Genomic DNA, 9,296 nt, shown 5'->3' with positions numbered 1-9,296 from the left:
GGGAGAGCCACGGAGGCCATATTTTCTTTCAACTGAGCCTGTCACTTCTGAGCTAATCTGAGGGGATTAGAAGTGTGTCCCAGACCCAAGGCAGCCAATCCATAGTCTGAGAAGCTACTTATGATGTGGGTCAACTCCAAAAGATGAGTTGGGCTGAGTAGGTTTCCTCTTTCAGGAATTATGAAGCACTAATTCAGTAGTAGAGCAGGAAGGTCATGAGAGCCATGGGTAATCAGAAGCTACGTGGGAGTAGACACCATGTGTAATAAGAGGAGGCCATCCAATGGTGTGAGGGAACAGAGCAAGGGGGAAAGCAGATGTGCCATCTGATAGAACCACTGGAGCCCATGAGAAGGTATTTCTCTTGCAGACATGCTTCAATTCCAATAAAAACTCTTCTGTACCCTTAAAATCCCCTCCCCAACTTTTCTGAGAAACTTGGGTGAGTCTCTTCATTGCAGTGGTATCATTTACAAAGTCATGATCTATATGGTCCAGTTCTGAAACAGAGTTATGGTTAAAGAAATGTAGTTCATGCATTAATGTTCGAAAACCTTGTATTTACCAAACGCTGAACATATTTCTCCCCTAACACCCACTGTCCTCACCGACTACAGCTGTGCTTGTCCTTAATAATCTCCCCAGGAAGATGTTCTAGCCCTTCCTCTCCTGTGATCTTATTTTCTCCTCTCTTCTTATGGTCTTATAATTACCTGTCACAAAAGCCCAAGAACTGGTCTAGCAAGACAAGATTCCCCTCAGAAGGTGGAGGAGGATAAGAACCTAAGTAGTACGAGTCAGAATCCTCCTTAATGAGCAGAGGGTGGGAAAACATTTGACAACACTCACATTTCAATCATTACTTACCCTGACATCACACGGCCAAGAAAAAAGCCCATCACTAAAACAGAATCTAATTTTGAAATCCTGGTCACTGTATGCATATGCCATGAATATTAGGAGCTGTGTTTATGTCTTGCACCCACACTTATTCTGAATTTTCTGGAGGCCACACCCATCCAATGATGTGGTAAAATGAACTGGTTGGACTAAATGATCATTATCTGAAAGAAAACTGCTAGTGAAGACGCAGCAGGATTGGGGTGGGTGGGAGGAGATGTGGCTGAGTGTGAGTTCCTGCTTTGTCTTGGGAGGCTCAGCCGGAAGCAGCCTGTAGACAGTGCAGAGGGAGTTCAGAGAACGGTGAGGAGGTGAGAGGTGAGCCTTCGGGAAGCAAGAGGTGGCTGGCTGACTGGAGCATCCTCTGGCTACTGGAGAGGCTCCCCTCTCCAGCCGGCCCTGCAGTGCTGGCCGTGGGCTGCTTCAGGACAGTTCAGAGTGGGGAAGGGAGCCTCAAAGGGCACTTTCACTTTACCCAGCTTCAGGGAATCCCCAAAAGGACTAGGGCCAAAGGAAGCTGCAGAAGATGACAGGCCTAGCACTGAGGTCATGCCATGCCAGAAACTCCCTCCCAGAATGGATGGCAGGGACTGCTCCTTAAAAAAGAGGCTGTTCCTCAAGGGAGGGCATCTTGGGGACTGTGCCTGAGAATCTGCAAAACCCTTCACAGAGCCCCAACTAACAAAATAGTCTCAGCTCACTAGGCTGAAGCTGCTTAGCCCAGCATCTCATCTATCCTGAGCATAGCTAAGAAATCAGGAAACATTCCAAATCCTGGCAGAGTTGCCAAAGTAGACTTCATAATATCTACCCTCTGATGCTCACAGGAATTGGTATTCTAGATGTAGCTACCACTTATGGAATGATAGTTGGTCAATGTCAGGCTCCTGGCCTGCATTTCCTTTTATTTCTTCCTCCATCCACACTGTGAAGTAGCTATTATTGTGCTCATCTTATAGATGATGAAACTAAGCCATTGGAAAATTTAATGACTTGCCCAAACTCACTTGGCTGTTAAGTCACAGAGCAAGGATTTGAACACAGGTCTCTCTAATTCTCAACCTGAGCCTCTTTGAAGTGTTGGTGGTTGAGCTCAGGGTTCTCTGCCTTCAAGATCTGACCAGCAGGCAAAGGCCCTACTACAGTAAATTTTAGCTTTGTTAAAGTCCTATAGCTTGGCCACATTGACCCTGTATCTGAAAAAAAGCTGGATACCCACCTCCCATCTCCCCTTATCCAATGACCAACACAAGCAATCTCCATCAACTACAATGCCTCCAAGTCTTTACCAACCGCCCTCCCCGCACCAACCCCAATTCAGCCCGGATATCCTACTCTGATTTTTAACCCATTTTCAGCAGGATACATCTATGTTAACAGATCTCCATTTCCCCAGCTCATCCTGGGTAACACTCATTTAGATCTGAACACACCCTACTGACTGCCTTGGGAAGACACGCTATGGTCCAGCTCTGATCTCTGTGCTATAAGCCCCAGGGTTGCTCACTGCCTTGAAGCCTTTCCATCCCACTGTACCTCCTCAATAGAGAGCGCAGCCAGAACATGCCACACAACCTTTTGGTGGCCTAGCCTTTCCTTCCCACCAACCTTTAACCTTTCACTGTCCTTACAACTCTGGTTTGAACAGCCATTTCCTACTGGTGACTGGGTTCCTGCTTCCAGCCCACTCTGACCCATTCCAGCATGCATAGTTCTTATTGTAGCCACTACACCCTCCTGTTGGGTACCTGACCTTGACTCATCCAAGTTCTCAATTTCAAAAGTAAAAATGAGGCGCTACAAAAGGTAAGTTCCTCAAACAGACTCATTTGGAGTGTGTTTTTTCCTTTATGTTAATACTTTTGATTTTTTTATTGAAGTATAACGTACATACAGAAAGTTCATAAATCATAAGTGCTCAATGAGTTATCTGAAAGTTAATAGACCTCTGTGTATTCCTCTCTGGTTAAGAAATAAAGTGTTAGTGGCTAGTATCAAAAAGACAAGGAATGGGGCACTAGGGTGGCTTGGTTGGTTAAGTGTCTTACTCTTAATTTCGGCTCAGGTCATGTTCTCAGGGTTGTAAGATTGAGCTCCATGTTGGGCTCTGTGCTCAGTGGGTGGTCTGCTTCTCTCTCTCCCCTTCTCCCTCTGTCCCCTCCAGCCACTGTACACACTTTCTCTCCCCCTTAAAAAAAAAAGATAAGGGATAATAAGTGTTGGCAAGGATGTGGAAAAAAGGGAACCCCTGCACACTGTTGGTGGGAATGTAAATTGATGCAGCCACTGTTGAAAACAGTAGGGAGATTCATCAAAAAAATTGAAAATAGAATTACCATAAGATTCAGAAATTCCGCTTCTGGGTATTTACCCAAAGAAAATGGAAACAACAGCTTGAAAAGATATATGTACCCCTATGTTTGTTGTAGCATTATTTATAATAGCCAAGATATAGAAGCAACTGTGCTCTTCCATAGATGGATGGAAAAAGAAAATATGGTGTGTGTGTGTGTGTGTGTATATATATATACACACACATGTATATATATATATTATATATAATGTAATATTATTCAGCCATAAAATAGAATGAACTCTTGTCATTTGCAACAACATGAGTGGACCTAAAGGGAATTACGCTAAGTGAAATAAGTCAAAGACAAACACCATATGACTTCACATATATGTGGAACCTAAAAAACAAAACAAAGGAACAAACCAAAGCTGAAGCAGACCCATAAATACAGAGAGCAAACTGATGGCTGCCAGAAGGGAGGTGGGTGGGGGATGGGCATAATCAGTGAAGGGGATTAAGAGCCACAAACATCCGGTCACAAAATAAGTCATGAGGTTAAAACAATGGTATAGGGAACATAGTCAATAATATTGTCATAATGTTGTACAGTGATAGAAAGTGACTACACTTGCCATGTTGACCACTGAATATTGGTATACAGTTGTGGTTTCTTTAAAAGATTTTATTTATTCATGAGAGACAGAGAGGCAGAGACACAGGCAGAGGGAGGAGAAGCAGGCTCCATGCAAGGAGCCTGATGCAGGACTCGATTCTGGGAATCCGGGATCATGCCCTGAGCCAAAGGCAGACATTAAACCCCTGAGCCACCCAGGTGTCCTTGTATACAGTTGTTGAATCACTATGTCAAACATCTGAAACTAAACACTGTATGCCAAATAGAAAAAAAGTGTATTAGTGATATAAGACCTCTCGTGCTCCTTCCCAATCATATCTTTGTGCTGTTTCCCAAAGGTAGCCTCTATACTAATTTATAACACCTTAGATTAATTTTTTCTTCTTTTTTCTTTCTTTCTTTCTTTCTTTCTTTCTTTCTTTCTTTCTTTCTTTCGAGAGAGAGAGAGAGCATGCATATGTAGTGAGGGGCAGAGGGAGAGGGAGAGAGAGAATCTCAAGCAGATGCCCAGTGCAGAGCCCCACCTGGAGCTCAATCTCAGAGCCAAAATCAAGAATCAGACACTTAACTGACTGAGCCACCCAGGGCGCCCTATTATAGGTTAGTATTTGAATGTTTTTGATTTATATGTGAATGGAAACACAATGTGTGTTCTGTTGCATCTAGTTTTTTTTATTCAAATAAGATTCATAAGTACATCTTCATGCAGCTATAGTTTATTTTCATTGCTATGTTGTATTTCATTGTATGATATGCCTTAATTCATTTATTCTGTTGTTGATATTGGGCTATTGCCACTTTGGGATTATTAAAAATAATTATATATATATATATACACACATATACAAATACATTTAAGTATGTACAGATATACTTTTTATTGTGAACATTTATAATTATATATAAAAATGGAATAATATAATGAATGTAGTATACACACCAGTTTCAAAAATTATCAGTATGTGATCAATATTTTTTTAAAGATTTTATTTATTTATTCATGATAGAGAGAGAGGCAGAGACACAAGCAGAGGGAGAAGCAGGCTCCATGCAAGGAGCCCGACACAGGACTCGATCCCGGGACTCCAGGATCACACCCTGGGCCAAAGGCAGGCGCCAAACTGCTGAGCCACCCAGGGATCCCCAGTATGTAATCAATATTATTGTATCTTTACTCTCCCACCAGTGTTCCCTCACTTCAATTATTTCAAGATGTATACTAGCATCATATAATTTTATTTCTAAATACTTGTATGTATATAGCTTAAAGATGTATACTCTTTAAAAAAAACCCAATATCTTACCCCATCTAAAAAAATAAATGTAATTTCTTAGTATTATCAAATATCTAGTCTGCATTTACATTTCCTGATTGTCAAATATCTTGTTCTTTTGCGTAAAAAAAAATGGATCTAAAGAAGCTCCACAAGTTGCAATTAATTGATAAATCTCTTATGTCTCTCTCTTTTTTTTTTCTTATGTCTCTTTTAATCTGTGGTTTCCCCTCTGCCTCTTTTTGTTCCTTGCACATCTTTGTGGTAGAGACTGGGATCTTTGTCACATGGAGCTTCCCATAACCCGAATTTCTTTTTTTTTTTTTTTTCTTTTTCCGAATTTCTTCTGATTGCGACCTCAGTGTGTCCCCGGTCCCTGTATTTCATGTAGATTGGAAGTGAGATCAGGAGGCTTGATCAGATTCAGATTTGATTTTCAAGACCACTTTGCAGGTTGTATTGTATAAATCTATTAGGTGGCATCTGATTGGATATCTTTCTTTTGTGAGGTTCAAATGCATTGCTGATTTAAATTTTTTTTAAAAAAGATTATTTATTTATTTATTCATAGATACACAGAGAGAGGCAGAGACACAGGCAGATGGAGAAGCAGGCACCATGCAGAGAGCCTGACGTGGGACTCAATCCAGGGTCTCCGGGATCACACCCTAGGCTGCAGGCGGCACTAAACCGCTGAGCCACCGGGGCTGCCCTGATTTAATTTTTTTAAATATAGATGTACTCTGACTCTTCTTTCAATTCAGGTTAGGATTACAGGGTTCCCCCTCCCCTTTTTCTTTTATTGACATATAGTTGACATAGAGTATTATAGTAGTTTTAGGTATACAGCATAGTGATATGCCAATTACCTACATTACGAAATGCTCACCACGTTAAGTGCGGTTACCATCTGTCCCCACACAACATTATTACAATATTATTGACTGTGTTCCCCATGCTGTACTTTAGGATTACAGGGTTTTTACTTAACTTCATTGATTTTAAAAATTGTATTCTTCCAACCATGCCAAAAAGTCTAAGTTCTCAATACCACATTCCTCATTCTGTTTGTTCTCTACTAGACAGAGAGCAATCTCAGAATATCAATTCAAATGCTATTACCACCAATATGGTCACAGAAAGCAGTTAAAACATTTTTTTATAGTTCCTTTTGTCCTTAGAGTATATCTCATGAGTGATGTCCAGTCAAATCACCAGAGTTTTAAAGAAACAGCTCCTCCCTGTGTGATTGTGCCATGATTATGCTAACTAGATGCACAGTTAGGTTCATTTATTTCCTTTCACTTTTCATGCATATAAATTGTTTTTCTAGTTTAGTTTTAAAAAGTTTAAAATTTTAGTTTGATAATTTAATAAGATAAAATATCTACATGGTCCCAAAGTCAAATGTGCCAGACCTATTTTTTACTTCCTTCAGACTTAGTTTTATTTAACCACCTTGAAACTTTTTTTTTTAAATAAGGTCCACGTCCAGCATGGAGCCCAACATAGGGCTTGAACTTATGACCCTGAGACGACAGCTGAACTGAGATCACGTCAAATACCCAACTGATTGAGCCATCCATGTGCCCCTGGAGGGAGAGAGTGTACAAGTGCTCACGGCGGGGGGGGGGGGGGCGTGGAGGGACAGAGGGAGAGAGAGAATCTTAAGTGGGCTTCACACTCAGAACAGAGCCTGATGTGGGGCTCGAACTCATGACCCTGAGATTATGAGCTGAGCCAAGATCAAGAGACCGATGCTTAACCAACTGAGCCACCTAGGCATCCTACTTCTTAAGGAACCTACCTAAGGAAATAGACATGTTAAGTGACAGTATCAGGATGAAGTCCAGCTCTTCAAGGATTTCCTTTTTTTTTTTTTTTAAGATTTTATTTATTTACTCATGAGGGACATAGAAAGAGGCAGAGACATAGGCAGAGGGAGAAGCAGGCTCCCTGTGGAGAGCCCGATGTGGGACTCGATATCCGGACCGGGGTCAAGCCCTGAGCCAAAGGCAGGTGCTCAACCACTCAGCCATCCAGGTGCCCCGGATTTCCATTTTTTAGAAAAGACCTTATTTGTTATTTCTCCAATTACAAAAGCAGCATATTAGTTTTTTTAAAAAAAGATTTTATTGACTTACTTGAGGGAGAGCAAGAGCACAGAGGCAGGGAGAGAGAGCACAGAGGAAGAGGGAGAAGCAGACTCCCCACTGAGCAGGGAGCCCAATATGGGGCTGGATCTCAGGACCCTAACTGAGATCATGACCTGAGTGGAAGGCAGACGCTTAACCAGCTGAGCCACCCAGGTGCCCCCAAAAGCAGCACATTAAAGTTTAGGTTGTAACCAGTAGAACAACACTAAGATGTATCAAGAAGAAACTACCTTTGTCTGGCTCTATCTCTTACTCTGTTCCCTGAGGGAATTGGTGTTAACGGCTGGGTGCCTGTCTTCCCATATTTCTCTCCTTGTTCATCCCTTTAAACACAGAGACATTTATAAACAGGATTTTTAGGTTGTTTATTTGCTGTGAATGAAATGGGATGATATCACAGTATTTTTCCAGACAATTATATATCTGTGATCACACCTATATCTCAATAACTGTGATTGTCTACTTTCCCTCTGATTTCCCATCTTCCACACAAATGCATACAGAATATTGAACAAGTGAGATCAAATTAGATACAGGGTGTTCTTTTTAGCAAGATTTTACTTTTTTCTTTTCATATCTACATCACTTTTACAACCTGCATCGCCACCCCCTCCATACATACACACAGAAAATCCACGTTAACCATCAGTGTGATTCCTTCTACTCTTATCTCCATGCTCAAACATCCTACAGAAATTTGTAAAATACACATACACATGTAGGTTTTTGTCATTGTCTATCTTATGGAAATGAGATGAATTATACACATTTCTGTACATCCAGCTTTTGTTAGGAATAATATCTCCTGGAAATCCCTCCAAGTCAACTGATACAGCTCCTATCTATTCCCTTAAGCGGCTATATAATATGGTGCAGCTGTGCCAAAATTTATTCAACCATTCCCATAGTGATGGGCCCATTTATTTCTATTTTTGTCATCATGAACCACTAACAGCAATCAACTGCTGCACTCAATATTCTTGTACATGTAAGCTTTTATATATTTGTGCTGCTCCGGGTTGAAAGTAGTTTCTACATAAAAAGATCCAAACGCAGTGGTTTAGCGCCGCCTGCGGCCCAGGGCGTGATCCTGGGGACCCTGGATGGAGTCCCACATCGGGCTCTCTCTGTATGATGCCTGCTTCTCCTCTGCCTGTGTCTCTGCCTCTCTCTCTCTCTGTCTCTATGAATAAATAAAATCTTAAAAAAAAAAAAAGATCCAAACCTTGGGGCAGCTGGGTGGCTCAGTTGGTTGAGTGGCTGCCTTCAGCTCAGGTCATAATCCCAGGGTCCTAGGATAAAGCCCCTAGTCAGGCTCCTCGCTCAGCAGAGAGTCTGCTTTTCCTTCTCCCTCTGCCCTAACTCCAGCTTGTGTGCTCTCTCTCAAATAAAATCTTTAAAAAAACCCAAAAAAATTTAGTCATCCAAGAGAGATTCTGCAACCTGGCATTACTGTCAATAAAACATAAATTATGTGGAAAAACTCAAGCATGACAAAAAACCCTTTGCTTTTGCTGAAATGAAAGCAGGAAAAAGAAATGGGATAGGTTAGATGTATATGATTTATGGATTATATTTGTCTTTATTTTGTTACTTATCCCCAAATTATCAACCCCTCAATAGAATACCTCAATATTTACAATATTTATTAGACTTGAACATCTTTGATATTTTGCCTACTTCTAGGCACACTTAAAATGTAACTTTTCTTGTGTCTTTCCCCCTTTTGGTTATAAAGATGTATTCATCAAGACAGGAAGAGAGAATATTTTATTCAACAAGTTTGTCAGTCTGCTTCTTTTGTGACTTTTATTATTGAGATAGATACATAGCAAATGAGGCTTGGAGTGTTCTCTTACCTGGGTCCTACACGTATTCACCATGGATTGATCCACTTTGGGCCCCTGACCATGCTCCTCTATTAATTTGTTCCTTCTTTATTCACTCACCACACGTCTGCTTCATGTTTTCTGCTAGCCAGGCATTGAAATAATTTCATTCTTTCCACAAACATCGAGTGTCACTAGAGTGCTGAG

At 41.1% G+C, this 9,296-nt stretch overlaps 1 long non-coding RNA gene across 3 annotated transcripts in view; it reads left to right on the top strand.

Moving 5' to 3' along the window:
- LOC118352481 (uncharacterized) overlaps nt 1–5,175 on the top strand; it is a 32,415-nt gene extending 27,240 nt beyond the window's left edge. For all 3 annotated transcript variants that reach the window (XR_007401548.1, XR_007401547.1, XR_004809664.2), the window contains one exon: nt 4,838–5,175. This is a non-coding gene — a long non-coding RNA (uncharacterized LOC118352481). The remainder of the gene's footprint in view (nt 1–4,837) is intronic.
- Nucleotides 5,176–9,296: the final 4,121 nt, after the last annotated feature.

The sequence above is a fragment of the Canis lupus genome, chromosome 13 (assembly GCF_003254725.2).
Source record: "Canis lupus dingo isolate Sandy chromosome 13, ASM325472v2, whole genome shotgun sequence".
NCBI classification, from domain to species: Eukaryota; Metazoa; Chordata; class Mammalia; order Carnivora; family Canidae; genus Canis; species Canis lupus.
The sequence above is the reverse complement of the archived record's forward strand: the minus strand, read 5'-3'. Positions and strand labels throughout refer to the sequence as shown.